This window comes from Mixophyes fleayi, chromosome 8, assembly GCF_038048845.1.
Source record: "Mixophyes fleayi isolate aMixFle1 chromosome 8, aMixFle1.hap1, whole genome shotgun sequence".
NCBI classification, from domain to species: Eukaryota; Metazoa; Chordata; class Amphibia; order Anura; family Limnodynastidae; genus Mixophyes; species Mixophyes fleayi.
This window is the reverse complement of record NC_134409.1, coordinates 129,956,736-129,973,594: the sequence shown is the minus strand read 5'-3', so window position 1 is coordinate 129,973,594 and position 16,859 is coordinate 129,956,736. Positions and strand designations below refer to the sequence as shown.

Sequence of the window (16,859 nt, the reverse complement as noted above, 5' to 3'; positions counted from 1 at the left end):
AAAATAGTACACATTAATGGTAGTTGCAACACATAGTCATTTATGTCGAAATATAGTAGTATTTATGTGTAATATTATGAGTTATAGGCATATCAGTAAAACATATTGTACACGTTAAAGGAATCAAGTCATGTGCGGTATCATACTTATCCCCTTCGCATTTCCCACTGTCCGGTTCACTTTGCGAAGGGATCGCAGGGTGCATACGCAAGTTATTAATGTTATGGCATTATGGACTATTATGATGAGAACTCTTGGCGGGAAGATCAGAGCCCATCCCATGGAGAGATGACCCCCTCCTTTTGATTCCTGAGCTTAAACTAGCCTATGATCTACAACCCCCTGGACACTCCTGAAACCTGGACCAATAGAAGCAAGCCACACCCTTTGCATTGTTTTACTGTATCACTGTTTGCATATAAGCAGCAGCTCCTCATCTAGTGTTCAGACATCTTGTCCCCAGACTTCAGGATTGAATGACTGCACACTGGATCCAGAGCGCCTGCGATAAGTAACGGCTGTACTTGCTATTATTTTGCTAATATATATATACTGCTACTTTTTGAGAATAAATCTTTGTGCGTTGGAAACACAAATCGAGATTCGACAATCGTTATTGGATAGCGACAAAACGCTCATAACAATATCTACTTATATATCAATCTATTGATTGTTCATTATATAAATAGATGCTTCTGAACCTGAGTTTTAAAATAAGTGTTTATAACTTTTGAGCTTAATTCCTGTCTGCTTTTCTCTATACTTCAACACTGGTTTAGAATGTATACTGCCCTACTAGCAACTTAACTGTATGCAACAGAAATATTGTATGACAGATTACAGATCTATTTTTGGAAATAATCATTATTTTTCTTTAGTAGCAAAATGTTGCCTGTATCAAATAAAATTTGAATAAAGAGAACACAACAATACTTGATTTAGTGTTGCCCTGATAAGTTGTCACTAAACAGCCATACATTACCCTATTCCACACTATGCACAAACTACATAAATCCATATTTAGCAAAGTTAAAGTGCGGGATTGGGGGGTATGGTGACACAAGCGTATTGCTGTGGTCTTACCACCTGCTGTGCAGCCAGGGAGGGGGGGTTCAAAATACACCCACTTTGCATTAAGCCACACCCCTTTTGCGGGCCACATATCAGGACATAATGCCAATCAGGGGCAAACGCAGGATTTGTAGAGGGGGGTTTCCACACCACGCCACCAGTGGGTGTGACCATCAAGCATGGGGGTGTGGCTATAATTTTAGGCTGTGCTTGGCTGCTCTCCAACTCTTCCTATCCCCATAATATACATGGGCGATGCTGCGTGCACTACTGTTAGGTGCACGCAGCTCTCCCTTTTTGTGCAGAGCCGTGTGAAGCGGGAACAGGGTCCAGCCACCTCAATTATACAGTGCATCAGGCTTGGAAGGGGGTTTCCAGGCACTAGGAAACCCCCCTCGGTTTTCCTATGCCAATATAAGAACAGTTGGAAGGCATGCCTCCAGGTGCTCCGATTTCCTCCCACACTATAAAAAACATACTGGTAGGTTAAGTGGTTCCTTACAAAATTAACACTAGTCTGTCTGTGTGTGTGTTAAGGAATTTAGACTGTAAGCTCCAATGGGGCAGGGACTGATGTGAGTTCTCTGTACAGCGCTGCGGAATTGTGATAGATCACTAGCCAAATATTCATTTCCCCTCAATCTTCATCCCTATCCATTACATCAATATCACCATTTACAATGACACCTCACACAGCAAACTAACATCTTCTGCGTAATAACATATATCTACTTTATACACTTTTTTAAATTATTTTTTTACTCCTAATTTCACATCCAGCACCAGGTAATGGCCAGATCACTTTAGCTAGCTTAAATCTATATTCATTACATGTAGCACAGCTACAAGGTCTGACAACCAGACCAATGGAATTGGAGAAGTGCTTTGGAAGATCTGATTGTCGCAACTTCAGAGCCTCTGATATCTGAAGCCATCTACACAGAGATATCTGTGTCGTGACTCAAATATAATGAGGTGGGTTTTCCAGATCTGATTTTGTTTCCTGTTGTGTTGTTTTCTTGCTCATCGTGACAGATCTTTGCAAGAAAACAATTATCCCACACATTGTTTTCCCAGTTTCCTAGTGAAACACAACAGCCTCCCGGTAGATCAGCCTCAGATACAAGCTTAGATCCAGACATACTGTAGATTAAACAGAGACTGGATGGGTCCATCTCTCGCTCTCTGACAGCGCAAATTGTAGCTTCTTGGCAGGTTGTCACCATGTGGGTGGCTGCACTTAGCGAATATGCGTTTTATTCTCTGTGTGAGTCCCTGGGACATTAAAAGGGTTAACGCGTGCATTAATTGTTACAGTGCTATAACAGTGAGATGCTCGGTCTACAACTACCATTGTGTAACATGTTTCATTAGAAAGTAGAGGTGTATTCTGAATTTTGAAAGAAAATTATATTTTATATTAGAATCATAATCTACATCCATTGCATACTCTAAACCAGGCCTGTCCAACCTGCGGCCCTCCAGGTGTTGTGAAACTACAAGCCCCAGCATGCTTTGCTGGTAGACAACCAGTTGATAGCTGGAAGGGCATGCTGGGACTTGTAGTTTCACAACATCTGGAGGGCCGCAGGTTGGACAGGCCTGCTCTAAACTGACCATTATTAAACTTTGCAATGCATTTTATTTACAAAAATATACAATAAAATATACAAAATTAAATAAGATATTTAATTTTTTTTCAGGTATTGTGGCCCAGAGTGTTTAAAAGTTGGCAAAAAAAATTAGTTATGAACACAATTTACCCTCAATTCCAGTAGTACCTGGCAAAATCTGGTTTATAGCCCAAATGTAGATAACACTATTGTTTTTGATTATGTTGCACTAGATTTGGAATCCCTGGTTCAATGACACCTTCCGTAAAACCCATTTGGAAAGAATAACATCTCTGCTTACTGTTCATTTACCTAAATAATGTCTACGCTTTATTAATACTGATCTTTTGACCGTTTGTGCTCCATGGTGTGTATTGATCATATTCCATCATATTGTTAATATTTTGGAATATATTCCCTTTTTTTATTTCCTCTGTTGGTATTATAGTCCCTAAAATGAATAAAGTTTAATTGAAAGTGGGGTATGGTGCCCACACAATTGGTGATCTGGGGGTAAATGTATTAACCTCCGATTCTAGCAAATCACTGACTTTATCAACCAAATTTAAAACAGCAATTTTTTTAAAGGCAAGTTTCGCTTTTAAACACGTTGCCGTTTTAAATTTTGCTGAAAAAGGTGCCAAATCAGTGATTTGCTAGAATCGGTGGTTAATACATTTAAGCCCTGGTCTTTTGCCGCAATCCTCGAATTACCAAATTTGACCACACCAGTCCATCAAGTTCAACCTATTTTGGATCTCCTGCGATCCTGCACTTATATTTGAAATTGATCCAGAGTAAGCAACCGCCAATCTGTTTCAATTGTGAAAATCCCCCCAGACACAATATTGCAGTCCTATATTTACCCTATATCCACTACTATCCTACATTTTAGTTATCGGTCGTATCCCTGGATACACTTTTCCGCTAAAAATTTGTCTAACCCTTTCTTAAACCTATCTATTGAATTTGCCATCCCAACCTTCCCTGGCAATGAATTACATATTTTGACTGCCCTTACTGTAAAGAACCCCTTCCTTTGCTGGTGAAATTTCCTCTCCTCTAACCTTAGGGTGTGACCACGTGTCCTGTGTATAGTCCTTGGGGTAAAAAGTCTCCCCCCCCCCCCCCCCAAGTTGTTGTGGGTTAGACCAAATCACCAAAACAGAGGGGTCCCTTGCAGTCTGACTAGTCCTAGCATAACAACATAATACTACTTTATTATATTGTTTCCATAATAAAAATTTGGTTCTTAGATTGATACGTCTTCATCTGCGGTATCACTTATCAAGATGTCTTATAGGGGCTTGTGTCTGGTTTTTATTTGCACAAGACCTGGTCATTTCCAGGCTACATGCACAAAGATAAAAGGCCAAGACTGAAATGAATCATTGCTCATTGTCTGTCTTCCCAGAAATATTCAGAAGTGATAATGAAACACAATGTGAACGCAGGATATGGAGATAAAATCTTCTAATGTAGAGAATTATTTGACTATATGAGTCAAAGTCCATAGAAACACAGGTCTGTTTATTTGGCTGTAACCTGGCAGGTGTTGAACAACGTCTATAAACTGACAGTCATCCAACAGATCTTATTCTGTGACATATTAACAGGTAACAACACGTGTTCCTACAGACAGCGCTGGACTGCAACACGCAAATGGTACATTTTTCTCACACTTTTGTATAGAGGTCATTAGAATGCTCTCTGCGTTATGTAGTGATCTCTAGAAAGCACCTTGGATTGTATAGGGGTCACTAGAATGCTCTCTGCATTATTTATGGCTTATGACTCGCTGGAATTTTCTCTGTTTTCTACCCTCTGTATGTATAGAGATCACTAGAATGTGCTCTGTATCATGTAGAGGTCGTTAAAATGTGCTCTGTGTTGTGTAGAGGTGACTAGAATGCTCTCGGTGTTGTGTGGTGATCTCTAGAAAGCACCTTGGATTCTATAGCGGTCACTAGAATGCTCTCTGTGTATTATTTACAGATCTCTGGAATTTTCTCTGTTTTCTACCCTGTGTATGTATAGAGGTCACTAGGATGTGCTCTGTATTGTATAGAGGTCACTAGAATGTGCTCTGTATTGTATAGAGGTCACTAGAATGTGCTCTGTACATTCTAGGTTGAGGTTGCTAGAATTTGGTCTGTGTCATGTAGAGATCACAAGAATGTTATTTGGAGTGAACAAAGGTCACCAAAATGTTCTCTGTTGTGCATAGAGATCACTAGAATGGTCTATGAATTCTAATAAGGGCAGTAGAATGTTCTATGTATTCTATATTAGTTTCTAAAACATTTATGTATTATATCTTAGTTACTAGAATGTTCTATGTATTATATGGTAGTTACTAGAATGCTGTCTGTTTTGTATATACATTACTAGAATGCGCTCTGTATTGATTCAATTAGCTGTGAATTTCATCATTTTGGTCCTTCCCCCGCGGTGTGATGACAGCAGAGAGTGACAAGCGCTGGAGGAGGGGCATGGTGCCGCCAATCACATCATTTTGGTTCCACCCCCCGCAATGAAATAGCCCTCATCTGCTTTAGCCACTTAAACTCCCTGCCCGGGGCGGAGGTTTTTATAGTTGGCAAGAATGAAATAAATATCTGATTGGTTGCTACGAGTTACAGCATAGTTTTGCACATAGCTCCATGTTTATACATTCGCTAATACAGATCAGGGACACATCACATAATCCGCTTACTTTCATCGCAGCTCTTTATACATGAAGACGTCTCGCAGTTCCCTGAATCTCCGCTGTGACCAAAACTGTCTGCGTTACTAAGTGACAGGATTCTGATCTTCCTATTTAACACACAATCAAAGCTATGTCTGTTCTTTCATGTTGTCATCTAATTATTATTCAGACAAGTTTTACATTTTCTTAAGGAGCACTGGAAGGAACTCAGCATCTGGATGCAAATGAGAAAGACATTCTGAAGCAATAGGAAGTTATGTAACAATAAGACAACCAATGTGAGCTTAAGCAACACGTAATAATTATAGATAAGATGAGTTTGTAGAATGTACCATCCAACAGTTTTTCTCAGATGAGTCCTGATTTACCGTAAAATGGGTGTGGCCTACAGATGTAGGGGTGTGGCCAAGGTAGATTACGTGTATATAAGTAGGAAGTGACTGGATCAAGGTTAACGGCTAATATTTCCTGATTTTTTTTTTATTGGATATGTTGCACAATATAAAACATTGCACACAGCCCCCTCAAGCATACAGTATCCCAGGATGGGGTGTTTCCAGGCACTAGGAAACTCCCCCTCGGTTTACCTATGGTAACATACATTCATGTAACAGGGAAACATATTTTCAGTTTTCTGATGAATGTACAATGTCACTACGGAGCTGCTGACAAACTGAGATTCACAAGATTCTATGTACTTTCCACTGCAAATAATTACACTTAAAATTGATACACCTTCGTGGCTGACTAACATAGTACCCAATAGAAGCTGGGTATTTCACTTGGGTACTTTTTTTAGTTAGCCATTAACTAAATAAAAAGATGTCAACACCTGCAATGAAAGCTGTCTGAGTGAGAAAGTGCATCACACAGAGCGTATTAAATTTTATTAGCAAAATTCCTAGCGCAGTGTGTAGAAATGTTACCTCCTGACAAAAGGGACTCATTGTCCCACGCAAGTCATTGCTGAAGCTCTCCAAAAGGATCACTTGTAGATAATGGAAACGTTGGCTATTTAGGCCACGGTTGGCCAAATTGGACGGCTGGTTCCGAATGCCAAATGGCCAGATGACTTCTAAATCACACGGGGACATGCTAATGCATTTGATAAATGACGGCAAATAGACAGGGAGCACCAGAGTTCGAGGCCTGTCGGGGAAATTACCTAACCAATTACCAACAGATCATCGTGCTGATTTTGGACCCAAACATGGGCCGATATTGGATTAACTGGCTGATTTGGTCACGTGCAACTGATATTCCAAACATACCCTATGCAAAAGTAACGAACATTATACAAACAAAGATTTCTGCACTACAGAAGGGACACAAAAAAAAAAAAATTTTGCCTATCATTGTCATATATTTTAATATAAAATATTTATTAATTAATCATTAACCAGTTACTTATATAGCACCGTTATATCGTGCTGAATTCTCATAAAAATAAAGAGATAAGTAAAATTCAGAGAAATGGCTAAACCAGTGATAACTAACCTGTGACACTCCAGGTGTTGTGAAACTACAAGCCCCAGCATGCTTTGCCAGTAGATAACTAGCTGATAGCTGGCAGAGCATGCTGGGACTTGTAGTTTCACAACACCTGGAGAGTCACAGGTTAGTCAACACTGAGCTAAACGGTTGTTTATCACCTGTCTGCGCCGTTCAGTTCAGATTAAATGAGCCAATAATACAGTTTAATTGCAGAACGGGGACTTGCAAACCTCTCTGATTGCCATTGATGTGACAGGAGGAAACATATGTCAAAACAAAGTAAAAAGCTGCCCCTGGGGCCACAGCAGGAGACCCGGGCTGCGGTTATTCCTGGCCGGGTCACGGTGCTTAGGGCCTGTTAGGCTGCCTCTCGCGTGGCCCTGCTCTGTAACGTCTGTGTGGGTAGCCTGGGCCCTCACACTGCCAGCGGCTGACATCATTCAATTAGGCGTCTCATTATCCTGCTGTACAGAGGAGGCAGCTTTCTGGCTGATACAGGCAGAGAGAGAGGAGCATTATCCAGAGAGCTGGGATATCTAACTGAAAGTCATCACAGGCTCGGCCGGAGGGAGGTAAGAGAGAAGGCAGAGGGCTTTAAATATTTGCCTGAAAGTTGGTTTTAGTTTATTTTGTTAAATTGTTTAAAACCTTTTTAGCACAAGAGGGAAGACATGGCAGTTCCCCAAATTAATGCTTTTATACATTGTGTTTTAGTAACTTTAGTTACTACTAAAACTTCAATCCCCCCACCCCCCATATAGGCAATATGCAGTCAGATATTTGCATATAAACTATATGCAGGACAGCTGATTTTTCCTAGCAACCAATGAGAAGCCGTCGGGGGTAAATTTATCAAGCTGCTGGTTTGAAAAAGTGGAATGTTACCTATAGCAACTAATCGGATTCTAGCTGTCATTTAGTAGAATGTACTGCATAAATGATAACTAGAATCTGGTTGGTTGCTATAGGCAACATTTCCACTTTTTCAAACCCGCAGCTTGATAAATTTACCCCCTGAATTAATTACTTCTACACAAGATAGCAGTAACTTATAAAGTAAAGCGGGAGGGAGATTCTATTAATATTTACTTTATTCAGATTGGGCCAGTGAAATGCTAACGATATAATAAAGGTGAGGTTAGGCTTTAAAATACATTACCTGTGTTCTTATACATAGAGGGAGGTGTGTCTAATTAGCTAGGGTTGTACAAAGCACTCTTGTGATCTGCAGAATATTGTCCTAGTCAAATGATGTTTTGACAGATATATAGCTTGTAGTTTACATTGGATCTATTGTCCATAGAGACCAAATGAGAATATTGGTAAAAGCATGATTTATGATGCCAACGGGCAAAAGGTATAACCAGTCGATAAATAAATGCACTAAGCTGGGGGATGGGTTGGTAATCCAACTCTAACGCTAACGCTTCTTTTATTAAAATGTAATCGCTTGACCATGCTTAAAGTAGTATTTTTCTAACGGAGCCCCTCCACCTGCCTGCGCTAATTGTTTAAGTTGTAAAAACGCTGTGCTTGGTTGCTGGTTTCTCCTGTATAACACATACTTGCCAACTCTCCCAGAATGTCCGGGAGACTCCCGTAATCCGGGTCGGTCTCCCGGACTCCCGGGAGAGCAGGCAAGTTTCCCGCATCCCGCAATTCCCTGGCCAAAATAACGCGATTCGAGAATTGCGTCATTATGACCCCGCCCCCTGCGACAGAACGGTATTTTGTTGAGGGGACAAAATGACGCGCTTGACTGCACCACGCCCCCTCCCGCCCTCTAATCATGCCTTTCTCCCGGACTGCACTTCCTGAAATTAGGCAAGTAAGGTATAACACTGGTGCTGTATACCAGACACAGAGGCAAACGCAGGATTTGCAGAGGGGGGTTTCCACACCACGCCGCCAGTGGGCGTGACCGGCATGCATGGGGGCGTGGCTATAACTTTAGAGAGTGCTTGGCTGCTCTCCAACTCTTTATATCCCCATAATATACATGGGCAATGCTGCGTGCACTACTGTTAGGTGCTGTGTGAAGTGGGGGCAGTGTCCAGCCACCTCAATTATAAAGTGCCCCAGGCTTGGAGGGGGCACTAGGAACCCCCCCCCCCCCTCGGTTTGCCTATGAGACATAACCCTCACCACTGTGCATTACCTGATGTCGCTGAAAGGGCCAGTTCGCAAAGACATTCACACTGGCACATTGATCAGCTGAACGCAGGAGAGATTGTCATCCTCTAGGAACCAAGCGGAGCGATCTGCTGCCCTTCACCATCACTGCAGACAGGATAGATGTATCATACGTGGTTTCTTATAAGAATTCTCTGCAAATAGTTTCTTACAAGAACTCTGTCCCTCTGTTACACCCCTAGTATGACTAATGTTGCATATGGTACTATTAGTGATACAGAAAGGCAGTGAGTAATCTTGTATCACAGGGAAGAGTTTTCGCAGCTGTTCCTATTGATGCAGCAACAATGAAGCGTGTGATGAAGCATTTTCACTTACAATCCTTAGGATTTTGTGATGCTTTGAATACCAGCACTCCAATGCCTATAACGTTATAGAGAATCTGAATAACTGTGTGCTGGATCCAATCTTCTCAGCCCTCAAAAGAGTTTCTTTAAAAACTTGGTGCAGCGACGTGAATGTGTTGTAACCCATAGCAACCACACTTGGGCTTATTTTGTCAGGCATTTGCGCTTTTGAATGTTGGAGGTATTTATTCCTAATTGTTGATTATATTAATATGGCGGAAATCTTTTTTAGGTTGACTATTGCTTGATCTGTAGCAGCAGCTGAGGTGTTTCGGTTATCCTGGTTGAATGACTTTCTACATAAATGTAATTGCAACCTTTGTACTTAAGCCTATCAACCAGTCATATTCTTGCTTTCATTGTCTAACTTTCACTAGACAGATAAGAGCTCATTTACGATTGGTTGATCTGGTTCAATGTATATTTTGCACCTAACTTCAGTGCACTGTGAATGACATCACAACAGACAGGCAGACATAACCAGGAATGGTATGGAAAGTATGTTAGACTTGGGGTGTGTTCGTTATAATTATCAGGACAAGAAATTCCCAGACATAAGTAATTGTACAATGACTGGTCATGTGACACTGAAATGCCAAGCTTTGTGCAGTAAGTTGTCTATTTTGTTTATAAATAGGCAGCGATGGTCCAGCTCTCTCCTCAGAAAAGACCTTTTTCAAAATCAGCCAAGAGGTTAGAGGTGAGAGGACTGCATCACTAGACCATTTTAGCTAACCAGGGATCCTGCCAAATGGGAATAGTGCCGGACCAGAAATCAGTAGGACCCCTACTTGCCAACTCTCCCTGAATGTCAGGGAGACTCCCTGATATAGGGGTGATCTCCCTCACTCCCTGAAGAGTCTGGCATTCTCCCTGATGCTGAGCCAGTACAAGACGGGGTTGGCTTCGCCATCTGTGGCATGATGACACAGTTCAGTAATTTTGTCCTATGTCCATGTATTGATGCCTATGGAGGTGGCCATTTTCATGGAGACCAAGATTTAATCAAAGACTGACAGGTAAGACAACATGACTTCAGTTATGGAGACAGAAATGTAAAAGACACTTCAGTCTCTAGAGATTCATTAGCTGCTTTTCTTTAACGCATTGCTGCCTACTCTCCTGGAATGTCCGGGAGACTCCTGCATTTCTGGGAGACCTCCCGGGAGAGCAGGGCAACCTCCTGGTTCTCGCCCCCGCAATAGATAAGGGGCGGGGCTTAATGACGCAAATATCGCTCGTCATCTTAGCCCAGACCCCTGCTGTAATTGGCCAAAATTGTTACACCCGTTTACCCCGCACGCCCACCTCCCCTGGGATCTCCCTGAAGCCAACGATGAAAAGTTGCCAAGTATGATAGAACTTTGTATTTTATATTATTTCATTCGACTCTACTTAAACTCCTCTTTCAGCTTTGGGTGGAATCCATTTTTAACAACCTGTATTTCCGTGATTATTTGTATGTGTGTACGCAGGGGTGCCGAGATGGGGGGGGGGGGCAGGTACAAAATATTGGGGTCCCTGACCTGCCTGTGTAGTGGAAGGAGCCATCAGACCTCTGTGACCACACCCCCTTCGGCGGCTATAGATGGGGCCCCAAGAAGCTGCTGTACCGTGCCAGAAGTTCCTCTTGGCGGCCCAGTGTGTATGTCTGCTTTGTTTGTAAAGCTACGAGCTTAGTATTGGCGATAGATATTAAATACATGATGCAAAAGCTACACCATAAATCCAGGGATTTGAGAACCATTTTACTAGGGTTTTTTGATGCAAAATCGAAGCATAATATTAAATTGAAATATTTTACTATTTTGTATAACATAAAACATAACTGAACTTCCTACTTCATGGCGAGTTTAAGAGTACAACCCCTAAGTGACCCAGCTTTGCTGGAATTGTCCAGGCTTCCAATCAAAAGTGTTAACCATGGCGATATATGCTTATTATTTTGTGGTATATTTATCTTTTTTTATAGATACCTTGTGGGAAAATATTACAATCCTTTTACACAGGCGCGTTTCGCTCCCTAAATAGAAGCCTCAAACTTAACGGCAACCTGACTTTTCAAAGTGGGAAGATAGTCTGACAAATAGCCGCATTCCTTCCTAACAATAAACTCGCAAAGGAACAAATTCTTTATAGATGAAGCTAACAATTAAAATGATGCTCCTGCTGCTGAGTGTAGAGGCTGCGGAATGTTGTGACTGTTCTTGGAGTTTGATCCTGAGGTTGCAGGAGTTTGGATCAGATAATCATCTAATAACATACTTACCTACTTTCTTCAGCTCTCTTCCGGGAGCCAGCCAGTGGAGGGGGGCGTGAGGGGGCGGGGCGGCCAAAATCGCGTCATTTCGGCCCCGCCCCCTGTGACGTCATGACGCAAATTGCGTCATTTGACAGCGGGGGGCGGGGCTAAACGCCGCGATTCATCGGGAATCGCGGCGTTTGGGATCTAATTCTGCCCACTTCACTAGGAAGTGGGCACTTCCTAGTGAAGTGGGCAGAATTCGGGAGATTGCCACACTCGCCCGGGAGTCCGGGAGACTCTCGCAAAATGCGGGAGTCTCCCGGACATTCCGGGAGAGTTGGCAAGTATGTCTAATAATGCTTTTCTCATATGACATTTTTTTTTTCTTCCTGGAAAAAAACAACAAACGGCGGCTTCTTGTGCGCTGCCAATTCTCTCCACTCCACAAATTATTTTGCTGGAGTATTATTCCCTTGTTCATCCTGGCATGCAAATAGCAGAGGTTAAAAAGTGGCTGAGCAGGAACGAGGCAGCCTAATTCTCTGTGTGTGTGTGTCTCTCTCTCTCTCTCTCTCTCTCTCTCTCTCTTTCTCTCTGGCTCAGTCAGATTTGGAGGTGTAACCCTGATCTTTATTACGCTCTGTGCAGATTATTGAAACCACTTGGAAAGCAGGAGAGAGACACACTCAGACATAGGATTCAAGCTAGGAAGAACAAGAGCGATGCAGCTTCGTTCACGGGCTCTCGCTGGGGATTTAGCATCTGATCACCTCTCTTGAGCACACAAACAGCAGGATTCCTATGTATTTAACTGCAGAAGGGAGGACGAGCAGATGGTAAGATTGGTCTATCCCCTGATCTTTAACTGAATAACCGAGCACTAGTTGCTGATGTGTTATCGTCGTCGGGGAGACCGCGTACCCCCCGTTTAATTTAAAACAAAATATTTTAATGTCAAATGTGTTTGTTATAGTTTGTAACACTTGTGTAAAATGTCTGCTGGTATGTTATTACAGATCTTTGATTAAATGTATTGTTTTAACTTATTACTGATATGAAGTAAGGTAATGCATGGTGTGGCCCTTTTTAAGGTTCGAGGGCCACACCATGCGGCCCCTGAAGTGTATCAGGATGCTCGTTGCTAGGGTAGATCGTAATTTAACTGTGTACTGTCTCACAGAGCTTGCACTCTGATTTTCGTTGGTGGATGTATAGTGAGGTTGGCGCTATGGCGCAGAAGTGTGCAACGTGTGGGTTGGCACCCCGAGAATCTGAATGTTATTGGGGTCCTCCGATTGTCGGATATGCAATACATCCTATTGGGAGCTGTCTCTTTTGGGGCCCCAGGACAAGGACGCACTGACACTTGGGGGGGGGGGGCAGTATAATACAAGGCTGAGCATCACTGTTCTCGCAGAGGCTTATGCTGTAAAGTTGTATCAAATGTTTGTGTTCACTTGCGTGACCTTTGATGTGTTGTCTCAGACAGAACAGTGATCCTTTAAACCTGTTGATCAGGTACCTGGAGATAAATAGTGGTGCTCTTGACGAGGGCATTGTTGATAGTTTTTATAGACTGTATATCCCAGTAATATTGCACACCTCAGATGAATTTCTGTGACGAGTGGGAGATTGCCTGTGTTCAGCCAGGCATTTAAAGCTTGTTCTGAAAGCCGCTTATCTCTTGACGGAAAAAATCATTTGCTGTGTTTTTTTTTTCTGTTACCAAGGCACATTAAGGGCATGATAATATCATGTTACCGGATGTGCAGAGTACACTGTGGGTCTACTAGTGAGTACATTACTTTTTAATTTTTTTTTCACCTTCGACCAATGCTCCAATGTGACGATTGTATTTGCAAATTGAACCAGATGACCCATCTGCTGCCAAAAAAAGAACTGTATAATACGCAAGGGAAGACCCAGAACATTGCTTTGTATTTAGAACACACTGTTAATTTTTTATCATTATCTGATCTTTATTATTATTTTTTATTTTTTTTGTTTTTGTTTTTATTTTAAATTTTATTGGCTAGTCTCCTCAGACCTCAAGTCTTATACTAGAGAACAGATCAGCAGTAAGGCTTCTATATGGTGCTTTCTGGGTAATGATATCGCCCCTCGCTTCAGCGATCCAATTCAATTATTGTCATCGTGTTAGGGGTAGTGAGTGCTTCAGCTTTGGTTCATAGTTGTCTGTAATTGTAGAATGTACACGGCAAAGCCATGTACACTCATGTCAACCTTAGGAAATGTGTTTATAAACATTATGGCAAAAAATAAATAAATTCAGCTCTTCAACATCAAACTAAAATTCTCCCGGGGGAGTATTGTTATAGAGGATGAATACAGCAACAAACAATAGATGCAACTTATGTTTTCTGTTTTGGCTTTTAGAAAACAAACATAACAAACATAAGTTTGTTATTCTGTGTTCTATAAATTCGTAACTGATGTTTTACTGTGAGAAAAATAGTTTCTGCAATATGAACAGAATATTTTGCACTTTCGCCTACATTCTACGGGGGTAGCCATTTTATGGGAGGAGCCTGTATTATGAATGTAGCCTATTACATCGCAAGCGACATGTGACATCTCTCAGGCACTGGTTCTCAGTTGTATTCTCATAATTAGTGGTTGAGACCAGAAAATGGTTTACTTCAGTGATATCACTAGTTCTAACTGTATAGGAAGGCTGCATTGTCATGATTATATGCCTGCAAGCCTAGATGCCTTCTGCTTCGGAGACTTGTCTATGGTCTTTGAAAAAAAAATGAAACTAAATATATATAAATATGCAGTTTGGGTTCTAAACAAAACTCGTGAACCCAAAAACCAAGACTGGTGACATTTTACAGTGAAACGTAGATGGGATACAATGACCATCATCATCATCACCATTTATTTATATAGCGCCACTGATTCCGCAGCGATGTACAGAGAACTCATTCACATCAGTCCCTGCCCCATTGGAGCTTACAGTCTAAATTCCCCAACAGACACAGACAGGCAGAGAGACACAGACTAGGGTAAAAAAAAATTATATAAGCCTGAAATGACACCATTGGCAGTATGCGCGAGTATTATAAGCGCTGTGGTTGTAGATAAGACATAGGCCGACTAAGACTTCGTACCGTGCATCAAAAAGCACAAGTAGAACATCCGTAGAAACATGTTTGGCGTGCAGTTTCTGCTAGCATTTTTATTTGCATCCGTGAGGTTACTTAGGCTTCCACCAAGTGTTCACTTGAGGTAAACGCGAGGGTATGAGGTAAAAAACGTTCAGAGAAACGCAACGCAACACAACAATGCAAGCAGGTTCAATACTCTAGTTCAAGGAATTAAAGTAACGACCGTGGTTATGAGGACTAATATGGCGGGTTACGTGCAGGGAAGGATTGGTCTAGAAGTGAAGTGTGGCTCTGTAGTTAGCATTGGACGAGGGGGCTGAGGATTATGGGAGTTGTCAACGTTGAACACCTGGTACCTGCACCGGACACATGAGAAGGAGATGTTAATGACATGTTTGCCTATGTTGCGTGCAGCGTGTGTGAGCTGAAACCTACCAGCATGTGGGGTTAAACCAGCCGTGCTGTCACACCAGGTGACACATTCCATTAGCTCATGTACCCATTCCTGTCTGAACTTGAACTCGGAGAGGGTTTGAAGTGAGGCCCTTATCACAGCCTATGATACTGAGTACAGGAACTCTCCACACTTGGTTACCTCTATAGCTGTAAATCGTAGTATATTTAGTCTTATTCAGAGCGGGTGGAATAGCATCAATCAGCCTAAACTAGTGGGAAAAGATCATATGACCAGGAAGGACCTCTACAAAACATGGTTCTCTTCATTGGGTTTAGCAAAACAAGTTGTCAGGTTTCACAGCTCTACGAGTTTCATTGTTTTGAAGTCTGTGAGTAATGTTGGGAATATTGAACAGATTTGGTAATAAAATGGGCAGAAGTGGAAGGATGTGAATGATGGGAATCAACACAAGGTCAGAGGTCAATAATTCCTCCTTCCCTATGTCCTATATGTCCACCCTATGGCACGTTTATATTCTCCATACATCCCAATAGACCCATCCATTCCTAGCCATTGCTCGCTTCACCAGTTTTGATTGGAAGTACTCATGGTCAGGGGACTCTTTACTATGTGTAGATATCTCACTTGTCCCCAATGTCCACACAGATAAGGCCATGGTCGGGAATTGAACTCATGACCACAGTGCTGGGAGGCAGAAGTGCTAACCACTAGGCCACCATGCAAGTATGGAGTGGATTTTGTGTCCTGCAAATGAAGGGACCATAACCAACAATATTTTTATTAATCAACGTCATTCCTCAAATGCCCAGAGTAAATCTCTAATAAATATTAAGCGATGTTAATATATGTATAAACACCTGTAATATCTGAGTTCTGATATCTTTGCTTATAATCGGTCAGTTCTGATGTCATCAATATAGTGTTCTTTGCAAAACTTGTAAAACGTGACGTATCAACTACTTTAAATTATTACGTTTATCAGAATTCACCTCAGTTTTCTGTTGGCTATAAAAAAAAATGTCGTTGGCTTTTTAATGGTTACATAACTTTTCAGTGATTTCTAATACCTATATAATTTACAGTAGTGACTGTATTATATCATATAGGAAAAGATGTGCATGGACATCACGCATCAGTGATGTGAATGATTCCTAGTAGTGACTCTAAGATACAGCCTCAGTTGTAGGCGGCCATTTTGTTCCTCGTGATGTCACCCCTTTGTGTATTAGGTGGCTTGGATATTAGTTCAGATCAGAGATAGATGTTTCCACACTGTGTAAGTAAAGGGTTCACTTTAATCATTTGGTCCTGATACAAAATAGTAATTAACAGGTTTGATTTCTCCATTCAGACAGTACATGGTGTCAGAAGTTGACTAATACTCACTTAGACTGGGTGGGGGTAATAAACACGCCCTATTCTATTGTCTTATATTAAAACCGCACACCCAACTGCTAGTTAATTGATATCATGCATATTCTTTGCATCATTAGGTGTAATTGTTTTGTGGTAAGGTGTGAGCACGTTGCTATTTGTGTCTGCATGTGTAACGCAGGGCTGTGATTGCCCAAGAGGGTAATGGATTTTATCAGAACAAATATTTTGAGAGAAATTCCAGAGTCAGGAGGTCACATGGG

General features: G+C 41.6%; 2 protein-coding genes across 3 annotated transcripts in view; one reads left to right on the top strand and one right to left on the bottom strand.

Moving 5' to 3' along the window:
* Nucleotides 1–16,859, bottom strand: part of CIMIP7 (ciliary microtubule inner protein 7) — a 219,414-nt gene that overhangs the window by 161,232 nt on the left and 41,323 nt on the right. The window lies entirely within an intron of this gene.
* PRRT3 (proline rich transmembrane protein 3) overlaps nucleotides 12,214–16,859 on the top strand; it is a 39,508-nt gene continuing 34,862 nt past the window's right edge. For both annotated transcript variants that reach the window (XM_075183518.1, XM_075183520.1), the window contains exon 1: nucleotides 12,214–12,509. The gene's annotated coding sequence lies outside the window, so the exon portion shown is untranslated. The remainder of the gene's footprint in view (nucleotides 12,510–16,859) is intronic.